This window comes from Macrotis lagotis, chromosome 7 (genome assembly GCF_037893015.1).
Source record: "Macrotis lagotis isolate mMagLag1 chromosome 7, bilby.v1.9.chrom.fasta, whole genome shotgun sequence".
Classification (NCBI taxonomy): domain Eukaryota; kingdom Metazoa; phylum Chordata; class Mammalia; order Peramelemorphia; family Peramelidae; genus Macrotis; species Macrotis lagotis.
This window is the reverse complement of record NC_133664.1, coordinates 196,234,994-196,253,694: the sequence shown is the minus strand read 5'-3', so window position 1 is coordinate 196,253,694 and position 18,701 is coordinate 196,234,994. Positions and strand designations below refer to the sequence as shown.

Here is an 18,701-nt window from a genome sequence, read left to right as displayed (position 1 = left end):
TTAATTATCTAGGAAAATGGCATAAAAACCTAAAACACTGGAAGAAACAAAAAGAAAAAAAGATTACTTTTTTTAATCAACAAAGAAAAAACTAAAAATTATCAGAAGTGAAAGGATTACAAATAAAGTTCCTAAACAAAACCAATTCTTGAGATCTTTTCCTAAAGAAGGAAAAAATGATGATGATGATGATATTAGCAGTTTATATTTACATAGTTTTAAAGTATGCAAAATACTTTACAATGTTATCTAATTTTTATCCTCACAACAATCTTGAAGTAGGTGCTATTATTATCCCCATTTTACAGCTGAGTAAGGTTAAACAGATGTTAACTGATTTGTGAGATTTGAATTCAGAACGGGATCAAACAATTAGTATCTGAAGCCACATTTGAATTCAGGTGTTCCCCAAATATTTTCCTTTTCTCCCCCTCCCCTTATTCTTAATAGGACATTGACATTTTTCCTTTTCACTAATATTTTGCTGAGTTATCATACTTGAAGTTATTTTTAAAATTTCATTCTTAAAAGGATGATGTATACAATTCCTCACTCCCCCTTTTAGTATTGCATAATACTTCAATACTTCTGTATTGAATCTCACAATGATTCTGTAAGATCTTCAGTAGGCATTCACTCCATCAGTGCAGAAGGCTAACCCAAATTATCCCTTTTTATCCCATATAGTATTATGCTTGGAAAGAAGATCTATTGAATTTATTGGAAATCTTCTAGGGCTTTTTGCCCATTTCAGAAGATACAATGGAACACTCAGGCTATCTCTTATTGTTCAACTATCATCCTATGACCAACCTTTTCCTCTGACATCTCTTTAATGACATGCTTTTATATCATTTCTTAAGTCACAAGACCATAATAAATATGAGTCTGTTCAATTGTGCCAAACATGACAATTATCTGTTAGATGTTCTTTGAGTCACTTATAATTTTGATTCTTCTGAAATTGGGTCTCTAAAATTCACAAGCAGACCATCACTGAGAAAAGAGTTTTTGTTGAAAAGATGGGTATTGATTCTGAGCAATAGCTTGGTATATTACTGTGCTAAACTGCATCCAGTTTCAGAAAAGAGCCATCTCAATGAGTTCCAAGATTACTAAAAAGAAAATTGACTAAAATACACACAAAACCCAAAAACTATACAAAGAATGTCCACTTTTCATAACATAACATTCAATTGGTTTTGAAAAAAACAAGTCTTTAGCCTATTGGGTACAAGACATTATGCTAGGTCTTAGAGATAGAGAACCTTAAATGTGGGGGGAAAAAAGAAAAGAAAGAAGAAACTGTTGCAGTCTTTAATAGACTTGCATTTTAGTGGGCAATGTAGCACATACACAATTAAATAATTACAAGGAAAATTGAAGCAGGAACAAACATTTATAGATGATGGAGGATAGAGGAAAGGGATCACAGAAGGCACCATGGAAATGACAGCATCTCAGCTGAGTTTGAAGAAGTCAGAAATTCGGAGATACATGGCAAGAGCCTAAAATGCCAGTCTAATGGATTTTAATTTATCCCATAGGGAATGGGAAGCCACAAATGGTTTCTGATCAGGGGGAATAACATGTTCACACCTACTCCTTAGTAATATTATCTTAGTAGCTATGGGAAGGGTAGATTAGAGATAAAAGAAACTAAAAGCAAGGAAGCCATTAAGGTAATTTAAGTGAATTAAAAGGAATGTTGACTAAATGAGTGCAAAAAGGGGAACATGGAGCTGGACAGCCAAATCAATTGGGTTAATACATAATACGATTAGTCAATGTCTATGACAGATCCTTTAAACTGAGCTTAGAAATGGGTAAATTTTCAAATGTTTTCATCAATCCTAAATTCCAAACAACTAAAATATAATACCTTATATTTGGGTTGTTCTATGTGCTTCTCAATTATATAATTATCCATTATGTAATTTCAACTTCACAATAATATTGGAAAACAGAATGAGTAGGTATTATTAGTTCCATTTTAGACATAAAGAAGTCTGAGGACAGTTGGAGTGATTGTCCTAAAATTACTTGGTAAATAGTCATCGAACTCAGTTTTCTTTGATCACATGCTGACAATTTTCACATATCATCCCTATGAACACTTACCTTAAAAATGCAAATATGGTTCCTATGCCTACTCCACAAAGTTGATTCCTTAAGTTCAAAGATGTTACCCTTAATAGATGACCTGCATTAAAAAAAATGTGAAAATTAGCACTAAAAAGATCAATTATCCTTTCAAACATTTTTATTCTTCTATCATAGTCTGAAAAGAGTGAACTTAGGTTTACTCTACCTTTGATGGCAAACTCCTTAATATATGTTATCCATTTGGAAAGTCATAGAGGGCACAAAATAACTTCAACCAAATCATCTGCTTTGGTGTCATTTTAACATACAAGAAACTACATTAATGAAATTACTCTGGGGGCGGCTAGGTGGCACAGTGGATAAAGCACTGGCCCTGGAGTCAGGAGTACCTGGGTTCAAATCCAGTCTGAGACACTTAATTACCTAGCTGTGTGGCCTTGGGCAAGCCACTTAACCCCATTTGCCTTGCAAAAAAAAAAAAAAGAAAGAAATTACTTTTTTGAACTGGAAATTATTTTTAAAGAACACTTTAAAATTTAGAAGTAGATAATATTTTAGCTCCCCATATTCAGTTACATATCTATAATACATACAGGGCCTAGGATATTTTATAATGTTACTTCTTATTAAATGAGACATTTAAATATTATTTCAAGAGCCAAAAATTAGTGAACTTCATTATTTTCAATATATAACAGAAAATTTTAGAGAAGAATATATGAAGGTAGTAAAAATAGTAATAATAGTAAATAGTAATAGTAATAATAGCAAAAAATTCATGAAATCAGGGATAATATATGATGCTCTAGATAATCCACATTTTCTCTTCATGTCTTTTAAAGAATCAGCAATATCAACTTTTTCCAAAGCCATTCCTTTTTTGACACAGTAATGAACAGGACTCAAATAATCTCAATCTCTGGAATAATTTCATATACATACATATATATATATATATATATCTCTTTCTGGTTATGCTTGAGCTAAACTTTGGCAATGTCAATATCATTGCATTACTCTTGGTTCAAAGCCTAATACAGGAATAAGTTATTTGCAAAAAATTCATTTATTCAATAGCCTCAAGTATTTAACTATGGCTGAAGAACTAGAAAACACATACAAAAAATTCAGGAACTACAAAAATAGATCTTACAAAGTTAATGCAATAAATTCCAGGCATTTTAATTAGAGTAGACCCTTTAGATCCTCATTCAGTGCTCATACAAAATCAGCAAGGTGGTACAATGAATAGAGCACCAATCCTTGAGTCAAGAGGGCCTGAGTTCAAATTTGACCTCAGACACTTTGTGACAAAGGCAAGTTATTTAATCATGATTGCCTTGAATTCAGGCCATCTCCATTTATTCTGTTTCATATTTGACCAGTGGAACCAGATAACTCTGGAAGAGAAAGACTGGCAATTTAGCACAGCACCAACCCCACCCCCATTCAAAATCAATTAACTTAATTGTTATGGCAGCAACTCACTGATGTTATAGTCTTCTTCAAGAATGAAGGACAAACATCCTCATCATCATCAATATTATCATCATCACTATCTCATACAGAAAATCTAAAACAATTCATTTAAAAACCTGTTGGTGTGATTTTTTTTCTCTCTTTCCTCCCTTATGGTTATTCTCTTTTTTAAAAAATAGGATTTGTTATATGGGATGAATTTCTATGGGGGGGAGGCATTGAGACATACTGAGGCTAACTATGATAACATAAAAAAGAAGACATCAAAAAATCATTTGAAATGCAATAAAACAGTGGGGGGAGGGAGCCTGTGGAAACAGGGCTATAAATAACACATATTAATTGTCTTTCTTGAAAGTTTCACTTAAATAGTAATCCATCAGAACTCTGTTCCTAATTTTAAAATAGACAGAATCACTGATATTACCTAGAACCAGTGATCTAAATAGAAAAAGGTAGGTAGAAGGGATGAGAAAATGGCCCAGGTACACCAGTTGCTGATACAGATCTATAGTAATGTTGGATATAAGTCCACTTCCTTACTTAGACAAAAAATAGTGATATCTATAAAGAAAAAAGAAAAAAACAGAAAAAAATAACAATCTAATGAATAAATATCATGGAATCAAGCAACTGGAAAAATGTTAAATGAAAAGAAAGCAAAGGAATACATTCTATAGAACCTTAAGAGATGATCATGTAACAATAGCAAGGAACCTTAGTCTCATGCTAAAAAAGAAATAAAAAAACCCCTAGAGTTTTACTAAAATAAAGAACACAAATTAGAGAAGAAATTAAAGTTCTCTAAGAAGAAATAAAAAGGCAAACAAAAGAGAAGACAACTGGGAACTTATGGTGGATAAATCTTATAAAGAAGAGAGGGGAGAGTTCAAACATGTTGAACATATTGAAATTAAGTTTTAGAAGAAAGGAAAGAAGGAAGAAACAAAGGAAGAAAATATTTATTAAATACCAATTATATGCTGGGCACTACACTAAGCATTTTAGAAATAGTATCACATTTGATCCTCAAAACTCTGGGAGGTAGATTCTATTATTATCCCTATTTTGCAGTTGAGTAAACTAAGACAAAGAGGTTAAGGGACTTGACTCAAGAGTCTGAACTTGGGTCTTCCTAACTCCAGGCCCAGCACTCCTTCCACTGTACCAAAAATATGGAAAATAGACAAGAAAGTACAGCTCAGTAAAATTCAGAGAAAAGTCTGAAGTTTAACTCACCAAGAAACATAGTAATCAAATTTCAGACCTTCATCATCAAACAAAAACACTGCAGGCAGGAGAAAAGTCTTTTACCTACCAAAGAGGAAAAAAAAAACAAATCAACTGTGAGAAACAAACAAAAAAAAAAGATTTTGGAATATAATCTTAAAAACAAAAGAGATCAGCATATCATTTAACATAATCTACAGAAACTGAGATTAATCAATTTTTAATGGGCTTTCAGTAAGAGGGAAGATATTTGAGATATTCCTTCTACAACAGAAGAAACCCAAGAAAGATAACAAAATAGAGGCAGTAACAACAACTAAAAAACTTATGAAGGAAATTAATACTTTCACTTTCTGTAGTTAATATGGGATTATTATTTTTAAATTCTTTTTAAAGAAACTTTTAAAAAGAATGGTCCAGTACTAATGAGAGAAGAAGAGAGCAAGTAGGTCAAAGGAATTTAAGGGATCAAAGATGTAGTCAGGCTAAGAGTCAAAATGAAGAAGAAAGAATTAAAATTAATACTTCTTAGACTAAAATTTACAAGTAAATCAAGGTTTAGAGGAAGGGTTTCTCCTAGCATTGGAGAAAAGCTGTACAGAGTGAGACAGAGAGTTTGAGATTAAGAGAATAGGGGTTTTCAATTTTTCATTCTATCACCCAACCTAAAGAATTGGAGGTAGGGAAGAGGAGAAAATCATTATAAATGAGAGAATAAATTAAAGAGAAAGTAGAATTTGGTTCTACCTTGGGAACAAAAAAATGCTCTGAAATCCCAAGGGCAGAAAGAGATGAAAATGGAGCTTTAGGTTCTCTCTGAGAACAATGGAAATTTCAAGAGATCTTCCCTGAGAAGAGGTCATGTTTTTTTTTTTTTAGATTTTTCAAGGCAATGGAGTTAAGTGGTTTGCCTAAGGCCACACAGCTAGGTAATTATTAAGTGTCTGAGGTCAGATTTGAACCCAGGTTATCCTGACTCTGAGGCCAGTGCTCTATCCACTGCTCTACCTAGCCGCCCCGAGGTCCTGCTTCTTAAAGACTGCTTCCTACTCCAGGGAATGAGCTATCTGGTCCCTTAGAGATGCCGGGCATGATTGACGGACAGATGGAGGAACACAGGTCCAGAAGTATAATAGGCAAGTTATGAATTTAAGAACAAGAAGTAGAAATAGAAATCCCTTAAGAAGGTATAGAGAATTTCTTTTTTATCAAATCATACTATGATGAACTGATACACCAAAGAGAGTAAAAGAACAATATTCAAAACAGTGAAAATAAAAGAAACTGTCAAATTTTTGAATTACACTATTTGTTTCATGCTTTTTATACCATTAACTCCAACTCAACCAGGAAAACACATTATCAGTTTCAAAAGGTGATGGCTACAAGAACTACTAAATTACAAAAAGTTTGAAACTAACTGCTAGTATGGTGGATAATTCTCCATTAATCACCCAACAATACTTAAAGGTTATAGTCACTCTGATTCTTACCACCAACATAGGATCTAAGTTGTGGGATGTTCATATTAGTGATTACAGAATTAAGTAGAAAGTTTAAAACTAACTAGAATGTTAAAACAAAATTACTGGAGATTCCCTTCATGAATAATTCAGTTATAGTTTCCTCTAATAAATATGAAGTTCAAAACTTAAACTCTTGGGGTAAAGCAATTATAGAGTAAAACAGCAGAGAACTTAAGAAAATGATTGGTGGGGGCGGAGCCAAGACAGTGACAACAGGAGAGGATCCTCTCTTAGGTGCTCTCTCTCTCTGATATTTCCAAACTTATAAAATAAAGACTCTGTTTCAAGAGACAGAACCCATAGAGGGATCCAATGACACAATTCTCCAGCCCAAGGTAACATGGAAAAGAGTGGAAAGGCTCCGCTCCACAGGGTTAGAGGGGTGGCCCGCCAGAGTGAAAGAACTTCAACCTCCTGAAGGCAGCCCCAGGGCACTGGGAGCTGTGGCTCACAGAAGTGGGGACAGTTTCCTGACCTACACCCCAGGGAGCACTGGGCACAACTTGGGGGATCATCCAGGGAATGAGCAAGTGAAGCTCAGCCCTTAGGCACTCACCTAGCAGCTTGGCCATGCAGCCCAGATCCAGAAACCAGGAGCAGGTAGAGCTGGAATCCCCAGGCATGAGTGCTGAGCCTAGGTAGGAGAATGGAGAGAGACTGCAGAGGTCTGTCCTCTGTCCCTAGAACAGGACTCTGGGGCTCTGACCACATTCAGATCCTGATTCACAGTCTAGGCCCCCCCCCCATAGAACAGCAGGGTCCCCCCACACCTCAGCTCCGTGGCAGAAGGGTGCACTTGTGGTCATTCACAGACCAGGAGGGAAGACACACAGAGATCCTTGGGGGGGAGGTGTCCCAATAATACTCAAAAGCTCAGGAATCACCCCAAGACCAGGCACAGGCTGGGGAAATGAATAAACAGAGCAAAAAAAGAAAAACACCATTGAAAAATATATTGTCTGTGATCCCAAGAAGGATCAAAGTACTCAGTCTAAAGATAAGGAATATGCTCCTGCATATAACGACTCCAAAAAAAAAAAAACCAGAAATTGAGCTCAGGCTATGACTTTGAAAATCAAGTGAGGGAGATAGAAGAAAAAATGGGAAAAGAAATGAGATGCAGGAAAAACATGAAAAAGAAGTCAGCAGCTTAGTCAAGGAGATCCCAAAAAATGCTGAAGAAAATAACATGTTAAAAACCAGCATAGGTCAAATGGATAAAACAATTCAAAAAAGTTATTATGGAGAAGAATGCTTTAAGAAGCAGAATTGGCCAGATGGAAAAAGAAATAAGTAAACTCTCTGAGGAAAACAAATCCTCCAGATGTAGAATGGAACTGAGGGAAGCTGCTGATTATACTAGTAATCAAGATACAATACTTCAAAAACCAAAAGAATGAAAAATTAGAAGAAAATGTGAAACATCTCATTGAAAAAACAACTCATATGGAAAACAGATTCAGGAAAGATAATTTAAAAATTATTGGAATACCTGAAAGTCATGATCAGGAAAAGAACCTTGACATCATTCTCAAAGAATTACTACAGGAAAAATTGCCCTGATATCCTAGAAGCAGAGGGCAAAATAGAAATTGAGAGAATCCACATATCTTCCCCCAAAAGAAATCCAAAAAAACCCCCAGGAATATTATAGCCAAGTTCCAGAACTATCAAGTCAAAGAGAAAATATTACAAGCAGCCAGAAGGACACAATTCAAATCTTGTGGAGCTGCAGTCAGGATTACACAGGATTTAGCAGCAACTACATTAAAAGCTCATAGAACTTGGAATATAATATAATATTCTGGAAGGCAAAATAACTTGGAATGCAACTGAGAATCAACTATCCAGCAAAACTGAACATCTTCTTCCAGGGAAAAAGATGGACTTTCAATATACCAGGAGAATTTCAAATATTCCTGTTGGAATGGCCAGCGCTGAACAGGAAGTTTGATCTTTAATTTCAGGAGTCAGGTGAAGCATAGAGAGTGGAGGAGAAGGGTCAAATATGAGGAACTTCATAATGATAAACTACATGTATTCCTACATAGAAAAATGATACTGATTATACTCATATGAACCTTCTCATTTAATAGAGCAGGTAGGAGCTTTTATAGATGAAGCACAGGAGAGAGCTGAATTTGAAGATAAAATATGGTGTAAAAAAATGGAGTCAATGGCTAAAAGGGAAATGCAATGGGAGAAAGGAAAATGAGAGGTGGAATAGGCTAAAATATTTCATATAATAAGATTTTTTATTACAATGAGCTATTGCAATGATATGGAAGGGAGGAAGGCAAGGGAGAAATGAGGGAACCTTCACTCTCATCAGAGGTGAGGAAACAGCATATATACTCAATGGGGTATGGACATCTAGAGTAAGAAGGAGAGAAGGGGGACAGGGGGAAGGGGGGATGTGAGTGATGGAGGAGAGGATGGACAGCAGGGGGAGAGCAGTCAGATATAGCATATTTTCTTTTTTACTTCTTGCAAGGGGCTGGGATTGGATGGCCTCTCTGGGACCATAGGGCTGGGTTGATGCTGGGCCTAAGGAGTGGTATGTGAGCTCAGGGCCTCTTGGCCTGAGGGCTAGGGATCTGTCTGCTGTGCCACTCAACTACTCTACAGCACATTTAAGAATAGGGACAGAGTGAAAGGCTAGAGAAAATATAGTATATGGTAGTGAGAAGTATGAATGGAGGGAGTTGTGATAGCAATAGCAGCAGTGTAAAAATATGGAACTAGCTTTTGTGTTTCATAAAGAATATGATCCACCCACAACAGAGCTGGAGGTGTTGGAACACAGACTGAAGCATTATTATTATTGTTGTTGTTGTTGTTGTTGTTTTTGTTGTTATTGGGGGGGTTGCAGGGCAAATGGGGCTGGGTGGCTTGCCTGGGGCCACACAGCTGGGCGATTGTTGGGTGTCTGAGGCTGGATTTGGACCCGGGTACTCCTGGTTCCAGGGCCGGTGCTCTGTCCACTGTGCCACCTGGCCGCCCCATCATCATCATCATCATCATTATTATTATTATTATTTTAATTTGGGTCTTTTCTTTTGGGGGGAGTTTTCAGGGCAATGGGGTTGGAGTGGCTTGCCCAGGGTCACGCAGCTGGGTGATTGTTGGGTGTCTGGGGCCACATTTGGGCTCAGATACTCCTCGCTCCAGGGCTGGTGCTCCATCCACTGCACCACACCATCTGGCTGCACCTATTATTATTATTTTTTTAATTTAATTTTTTTCTCTTTCCTTTGCTTTATCGCTCATGTGGGTCTATATTTTTGGGGGGAGGGGTTATCATGTTTACTCTTAAGCAAGAATATTTTAGTAATTATAAAAAACACCATTTGTACCAAAATAAGAATAAATAAATAAATGGGGAAAAGAAAATGATTGAAGAAAAGTTTAACAAATAATACAGTAAAGAAATAAAATGAAGCGAAGTCTCAAAATAAAATTCTGAAGAAAATTATTTAACAAAAATTAGAACTGAAGGAAGAAAGAAGTAGAATAAATAACAGAAATGAAGAGATCTCAGAAAAGCTATGGATAAGCCCACAATGAAATAATAATAATAATAATAATAATAATAATAATAATAATAATACTTTTACACATGTAAGAAGTCATTAAATATAATAAAAGAAAAAACCTGAATAGTTTTTTTCAAAAGAAAATGAAAAACTGCTCAGATCTATTAGGAGCAGGGGACAAAGAGAAAATTGTGAAACAATCCAACCAAGAATCCCTGAGGAATCCTGAAAGAATCCCTCAAGTGAAATATAACAGAAATTAGTTAGCCAAAAAAAATCTATAACACCCAGGACAAGGAAAAATACCTAGGAACCTAGGAGCCACAGTTGAGATGACATAAGAACTAACATTCCCAATCCATGAAGAAGAAGAGTGATTGGAATAAAATATTCCAAATGATAAAACATATGGACTCACAAGCTAGAATAATTTATCCTGCAAAGATGGGTATCAATCCTACAAATGGAAAAAATGGATATTTAATGGAATATATTTCAAGTATTTCCGATGAAAAGACCAGGAACTTTTAAATATAAACAGGAATCTAGAGGTATCTAGAAAAATACATTTATTATTGTAACTGAAATTGGAAGGGACTGCAAGATGATACAGGCTACTTTCTAACAGAGGGAGAAAAAACAAGTATTCCTTCAGAACTTTAATGTCTTCAAAGGATATTGAGGAAATTCAATAGGAAAAATAGAGGACCAGATATGAATTGTTTCTTTTCTAAGAATTTGAAGAGAGTAAAGAGAAGGGAACGTAAAAGGAATACACTGCCATCCAAGGGAAATTTAGAATTTTCTATTTCTCATAAAGGAGGTGAATGAGAAGAAGAGTTACAAATAGATAGGAAAGAAGAGGTTAGAGGAATGGGACTAAGAGAAACTTCATGCTTATCTGACAATGAAAGGTTAAAAGTTCATGTGCACACGCACAGACATACACAGTTTGCTGTAAAAGGGCTGAATCAAATTCAACAGTAAAAAAATGAAGATTGGGAGAAAGGTAAAAAAGATGATAATGCCAAATATGGAAAAGTCCAAAGCAAAACAAAGTTCCTGATTCTGAATGAGAGGTTCAAAGGGGAAAAAAGAAAGGAAAGGAAATTATTAGAATAAAAGAGGGAACACATCAACAGGAGAATGACTGAACAAATGTAGAATACCCATATAATGTAATATTTTTGCCATTAGAAATAAAAGAAATGACATCTTCATTAATGATCTATTAATTCTAAAAAGAAATTATAGAAATAATAAATATTTTAGAGAAATATGAATGACAGAGACAATGAAGCAACAGACTATGAATTTGGGGATATAGCTAAGGCAAACTTTAAAGGAAAAATATGCAAATATGCAACAGATCTAAGATTCCATGAGGGCAAAACTCTAGGTATGAAAACTCCTACCATCAAGGATGATCATGATCCATACAGGGCTAGTTTATTGGAAAGGTTTTTGTGAGATACAAAGAAGTTAAATGAACTGACTGGCAGGTGCCCTGTAGCCATGCTCTCCTCTACCTTGATTCTCCTTTCTTGCTCAAGACCAGTCTTCACAAGCCAGAGCTGGAGTTGGAGAAATAAGCTAAGTGGGTGGCCAGACTTTTCTCATAGCTCCTTAACTCACCAGGATGGAAGTACAGATGTACAATAGAGTTCATTGTTTCATTACAGAAGCAAAAACCTCATAGGAACAGTCGCACCTTTTTTGAAGGAATAGAGAGAAGAGCCATGAATATTTGTTTCTGGTATAGTTAATTGACTTTTCTGCTATTAATTCACTCTCAGGTAAAGAGCTCATGATGGGGGGAATTTAGGAAACAGGCTGAAAAAATAGAATCTCACCCTATATTCTTCATGCTACTGAATATTCTTTTTATAAGATTTTATTTATTTTGAGTTTTACAATTTTTCCCCTAATCTTACTTCCCTCCCCCCACCCCCACAGAAAGCAAGCTTCCAGTTTCTACATTGTTTCCATGGTATACATTGATGACTCAATTATCCTTGCATTGAATTAAAAAATTTATTTTCCAGTCATCTCTTCTTACTTAATATCCTGTCAATTAGAAATTAATTTACCAATAAGTTTTTGTAGAAAGGTTTTTAAATATATATATATATATATATACATATATATATATATATATATATATTTTAATATCATCTATATTTACCTGAAACTCTCTTAAAAAACCCTAAAAGCTAACAAGGAGTCGAGGATTAACCAATGTTTCTTTTCCTTTTTCTCCTTCAACCACCATAAATCTTTTTTCAGATCTTCAAGTCAAACCAATCCAGTTATGCTGGAATTGAAGACTAGAAAATGTTGCACTGGTAATCCATAAGGAATCACTGCCTTTGAGATGCTGGAACTCTATTCCCTCAGACATATTTCCTACATCTTCCACCACCACCACCTCTTCCCTCAAGCAAAAAATTTGTAATCCTTGAAAATTATAGGTAGTATACAGTTTCATCACAACCATTATAAATTAGCAAGCAGAATAGTCACATCTATCTGAATATGTATTTCAGTTCAATATCATCCACTTTAATTTGAATGCCACCAATTGTGAACGGATTAACCATTCTGGAGAGCAATTTGGAACTAAAGCCAACAGGCAATAATCTATGCATTCTCTTTGATCCAACAATACCACAATTAGGTGGTATCACAAAGAGATAATTTAAAAAAAAGGAAAGGAACCTTTGTGTACCAAGTATTTATAGCAGCTCTTCTTGTGATGGCAAATAATTGGAAATTGATTAGGGACTGGCTAAACAAGTTGCAGAATATGATTGTGATAGAATACTATTGTGCTATAAGCAATGATGAAGAGGATGATTTCAGAAACACCTGAGAAGTCTTACAGGAACTGATATAAAGAGAAGGGAGCAGAACCAGGAAAATATTGCAGTATTTTACTGGCATGTCCTAATTAAGACCTGAATAGTTCCTGCCCATATTGAGAAAGCTTTCCTCCCTTCAAAAAAGTTAGCTTTGCATAGTGGGTTCCTTAACTTTGTAGCAGGAAACTCAGAGTCTGAGCTCCATTTGCAATTCTATGTATAAAGTTTTTTGTTGTCTTTCCTAAAGTCAGATGATTCAACTTTTCCATAGTCCAGACTTTTTTTCACTGTGGCCATATTAAGTCTTCTCATTAATTCCAATTCCTCAGGAATAAGTCTAATAATTAGTGTCCATAGATTCACTTTGACTTCATCTTCTCAGATATAATTTTAATGTACTGAAAGTGTAGATAACATCACACAGTGTTTTTTTCTGCCTTGTATATAATTTTATAAGTATCAACCACCTCCCCAAATAATCCATATTGTCATATAATGCATTATCATTGTAGTTTTACCTACAAATAAAACTAGAAGTTCCAACTCTTCTCCAATTCCAATTCCACTGCTTTCTACCAACATTCCAACTGAAAAAGTTATGGTGTAAGTTTAATCCAAATCACAATCATAACAGCAACTGTGATGCATGCAAATATTAATTACAATAAGAAGTAATTATATTGTACTATTGTATGATTCTACTAACAGTTCCACAAAACAAAAAAACTCCTCTAATGAATGCACATCAAATTAACACTTTATCAACATGGAAAAAATGAAGCAATATTTCATCTCCTTAGGCAAAGTTATAAGTGGAAAACAAAATAAAATTCAAGATTGTTGATTATATTATTTCTTGAAAGGAAAAAAATAGTCAAAAAGAAAGATCTGCAATATCACCCAATGATCAAATATGCATCCCCTCCCATCCTATTAAAAAAAGAAAAAAATCATAGTGGAACTGAGAGGAATAGGGTCAAAATGTATTCTACTTTCTCTCACCTATAATAAGGTGATTCCACATGTTATAAAACAGCACAAATTTTGACATGTGGGGATCTAGAAGACTTCTTAACTCAGGGTAATTTTTGAGCTACGCTGTTTTACATTCCAAGCTTTACATTCTGTTACTCAATCACTAACTGCCCACTCCCATCTACTGGTGACTCCGTCTAGTATATTTGAACTGTTTACATTCTTTGAGACTCACAGTTAATCATTTTAATCAGATTAATAAAAGCATGAACAAAATTTAAACATACATATCATAAAGTACAACACTCTACACTTCCAGATCCCAGATCACAGTAAATAAGAATTGAGAATAAAATTTTTAAATAAAAAAAATCAAAAAACTTTAACTACCCCTAAATAGACTGAAAAAAAAAATCTTGAAATTGGAGTGGAAATAAAAAAAAGGAAATTGATTTTCTAAATGAAAAACTGCCTTTTAAAAAGATTAATAAAGTAAATCATTAAGTTATTTGTTCTCCCTATCAAAAAAAGAATGGAAGAAAAATTAGCCCCTTACAACCTGATTCCCAATCTCACTATTCAACTGGTTAGTAACAAGCATCTCTTTATAACCATGCTCAACCTCATGATCTTTTTTCAGTTATTATCCTACAACACTATCATCAGATGATTGTCTTGCTTGGTGTCTAGCCATTATATTATACCAAAAGTATAAACTGCTCCCTCTAGAAATCAATGGCCTTTATATCATTTTAATCCCTAATACAATTTAGCTATACTTACCTATATCACAGTCATTCCAAAGTTGGTACTCATTTAGAAAGTATTTATTTAGCACCTACTATGTTCCCAACATTGAGTTAAGGATAGGCCAGTAAAAATAATAGTGCCCACCTTCAAGGAGCTTCTATTCAAAAGAAGAGAAAGAGGCATAGGTACAAATAAATACATTTAATATAATTCAAACGGATCATAAAAGACCTTCATGGGAAGTAGGAACTTTAGTCAAGTCTTGACTGACTCTAGAGATTCTAAGAGGAAAAGTGAAGAGGAATGGTGCTATCAGATATGCAAGATAACCTAAACAAAGACAGCACAGCTTAAAAGATGAAATGTTATTTTATCAAGGATAACAAGTTGGCTTGTTTGGCTGGGGTGTGGGTTATGTAAAAAGGGATTAATATGTAATAAGCATGAAGAAAACAGAGTCTTAAAAGCCAGAGTTATTTGTATTTTATCCTCCAGGGGTTTTTATCCAATATGGAGTTATTGAAATTTTTTGAGTAGGCAAGTAACATGTAGAGGTGAATACTTTGGGGATAATGACTTGGCAGGTAGGTAGAAAAAAGATAAGGAAAAGGAAAGTCTGAAGGAAAGGAGGAATATTAATCAGGAATCAATTAGGTAATTATAAATGGAGATAATAATATTATCTCCTGTCAGGATTCTAGTAGGATCTAATGAGATAATATTTGTAAAGGAATACAGAAACCATCAAGTACTATATAAATACTAACTATTGTTGCTGTTGCTCCAGGGATGGAAGACTGGCAAAAAGCATTGTCCATGAAATTGGAGCTTAGATAACTTCAAAAGAGATAATGCTTTTAAAATAAACAAAGAAGGTGGGAGGAAATCTGGGAATAGAAGGAAGATAATGATTTCCAAAGAAAATTGATGATGAATGAAGAAATACACCTAGGAAAAGTGTTGAGAATAAAAGAAATAAATGCACTACAGAGCTCTAGGATAAATTTAGGCATAGGAACTATAACATAGATCATAATTTGGCAACAAAAAAGGAGGATAAATTAGACAAGAATAGTGAAAGTATCATGTAAACACAATGAGAAAGACAGAGGTGTTAAACCTGAGATCCAGCAACTTTTTAAAATAGTCTAATACCTATTTTCTTATAATTGGTTTCCTTTGTTAACTATATAAAAACAATATTCTGAGAAGATTATAGACTTCATCAGACTTCAAGAAGGTACACAATTCTGAAAAGTTAAGAACTCTTGATACAGAAGAGTAGAATAGTAGATTGTGTCTATGTGAAGATAAAAACACAATCTGGAATTTAGTCACTGAAACCATTGGGAAAAATCAAGAATGACTACTACAAACCTGGGAAAGATGATGATGTGCACCATAGAATAAGGAAGCTGAATCATGCCTTCTAAGCGTATACAGTTTTGCTTTACATTAATGCCATCATTGTTTAAAACCGTCCCCTGGATTTTGCTCACTTTACTCAAAACCTGTTCAAACAAGTTCTCCAGGCCTCTCTGAACCCTTTCCTTTCATCATTCCTTATGATGTAATACTATTCTATTGCACTCATTTGCCACAAGTTTAGCCATTCCTTAACTGATGAAAACTCATTTTGTTTGGTTCTTTTCTACAACAAAGAGTGTATATAACTATATTTTATCTCTTTGGGGTCTATTACTAAGCAGTACTATAATACAATGAACGGGCTTGCATAATTGAGTGACTTTGGGGGGCAGGGTTCCAAACTAATTTCCAGAATGACTGGATCAATTCATAGATTCACTAACAAATATTATGCCTGAGGAACCTAACTGCAATTTAGGGGAAATTCATTCCACAATAGAGTCTGGGGGGGGAGAGGAGATTTAAAAAACATTATATTTCTTCTTTTCCTCCTTCCATCATGTTCTGCTTTAATAAATATTTCCCTTGTTTCTAGTAAGAAAACAACTCAACAACCATTTTTTTTTGCTTTCTTGGTTTACTAAGTGATGTTCACTCTTAGCTCTAGCACAGACCTAAGTACTTGTGCATATATAAGTCAGAGATTCAGAAACTGGGTAATATCTGCAGAAGAGTCATTCATTAAAGGAATTTTGTCTGGCAGTGAAAAGTCTACAAAATGAATCACTTCCAAATATATATTTTCCAAATTTAGGGATTTATATACTAGTTTCTCTTAAGGTACAACATACCTGTAGACCTCTTAACAATTAAATAGTCTATGACAGTCCAGTATCTATATACTCTTTTAAAAATCACTAGAGAAAAACTCCCTGTAACTTTCTTTTGGCATTTCACATCAGTCTTTCACAACACAAAGTAATCTCATTTTTACTACCTATTATAAATAAAATATGTCTTATGAATGTATTTTAATAAGGCTTGGTATTAAAAGTCCTATTTTAAATAAAGTCATCTGGTAACAATATATAGGGTCTAAATTATGATATAAATCTTGTGATCTTATTGAGCTTATGATAGCTCAAGAGATTTCTGTTATCAAAAGAATCATGTAACCATTTATCTCCTTCATTCAACATTTCTCAGTTAAAATGCCAAAGGCATCCCTACTTTGTCATCATTCTCCAAAGCACACTGATTCACTAAATTGAGCTCATGTTTAGCCCTTCTCTCTTTCTTTTCCCTCCAGCTAATAATTAAGTCTTCCTTCCATAGTTTTTGCATGAGATTTAGAAATGACCTTGATATTACATTTTATTTTCCTGTATCAAAACAACAGCAGATGCTTTTTCTTCTGTGCTTTAGCTTCCTTACTGCATTAAAAAGCAGAATCTTGAAAAAAAGGTACAGATTTAAATATTATTTGGTAATGAATGAAAATTATAATCCCATGGTTTCTTAATTGTGCTTAGATAAATATGTGGTGGGCTCAAGAAGGCAGAAATATATTTCCAATTGCAACCTACAAGCAAGAAGTAGCATAATAGATATTTTCAAGGAAATGTATTATGAAAAAGAAAGTAGAATGATCAAATAGCACAAATGAAGGTTAATAGATGTACAGCTGCTCCTGTACTTTTTTTAACTTAGTATTTACTTACTTTCCCTTCCTACTCCTAAACATTTCCAATTTTTCCACATTTTTTAGGAAAAAAGACTGGGAGGATGGAGGATGGCAAGGTGGATTCATCTTCTGTGGAAGATCATGAAATGGATTCACACACAAAGAAAAAGCATGGATGGATTATAATCAATGGGACCAATAACAGAAAAAAATAGATCCAGTTTGTTCTCAACTAAGAGCACAATATGGGGCTGTGGAAAAATTGTTGACTTGGAGTCAGAAGCTTCAAATACAAGCCATGACATTTTCTATCTGTATGACATCAGTCAGTTAATACAGTAGATACAGTCACTGACATGAAGTCAGAAAGACTCATCTTCCTAAGTTACATCTAGCCTCAGAAAATTTCTAGATGTGTGACCCTGGGCCAATCATTTCACCCTGATTACATCAGTTTCCTCATCTGTAAAATAAATTGGAGAAGGAAATAGCATTCTAGTACCTCTGCCAGGAAAATCCCCACTGAGGTCAAGAAATGGATATGACTAAAATGACTAAACAACAACAGTTATATGCTCTTGGGCAAGATTTGTTTTTCTGGGGCATCAGTTTTTTCATCTAATAAAAATAAGGGAGTTGAATTAGATGACTTCTAATTTCCCTTCCATCTCTAAAAAAATAAGATCTAATGATATCATGGTGTTTCTTAAACTTTTTTTTCCTCTGTCAGCACAGTATTTTTTACCATGAGGATTTGGGGGAATATTGAAATTAGCAATAAGTATTTCCTGCATTTGGGATTCAACATCCATTATCTAAGCTTTGAGATTCTTCAATCTCTACTTTCCCTCCTCCATCCCCTTATTATCTTCCTTTTGTATTTCTTTTTTTTTAGGTTTTTGCAAGGCAAATGGGGTTAAGTGGCTTGACCAAGGCCACACGGCTAGGTAATTATTAAGTGTCTGAGACTGGATTTGAACCCAGGTACTCCTGACTCCAGGCCAGTGTTTTATCCACTGTGCCACCTAGCTGCCCCACTTTTGTAATTCTTTAAGACTCAAAGTAGGGGAGCAGTTTTGAACTTTCTTATATGTGGTTGCTATTTTGACCTTCCAGACACCACAGTGGGAAGCAGCAAACCTCAGTTGGGAGTAGGAACTGTGCAATGGAAAACACCAGTGGTAGG

At 34.6% G+C, this 18,701-nt stretch overlaps 1 protein-coding gene across 6 annotated transcripts in view; it reads right to left on the bottom strand.

The window, feature by feature from the left end:
• EPS8 (EGFR pathway substrate 8, signaling adaptor) overlaps positions 1-18,701 on the bottom strand; it is a 242,441-nt gene that overhangs the window by 169,824 nt on the left and 53,916 nt on the right. For 4 of the 6 annotated variants that reach the window (XM_074194367.1, XM_074194360.1, XM_074194364.1 and 1 more), the window contains 2 exons: positions 4,825-4,899; positions 2,122-2,203 (listed from right to left, as the gene is read on the bottom strand). The gene's annotated coding sequence lies outside the window, so the exon portion shown is untranslated. The remainder of the gene's footprint in view (positions 1-2,121; positions 2,204-4,824; positions 4,900-18,701) is intronic. The other 2 variants (XM_074194361.1, XM_074194363.1) reach the window with 1 other exon arrangement.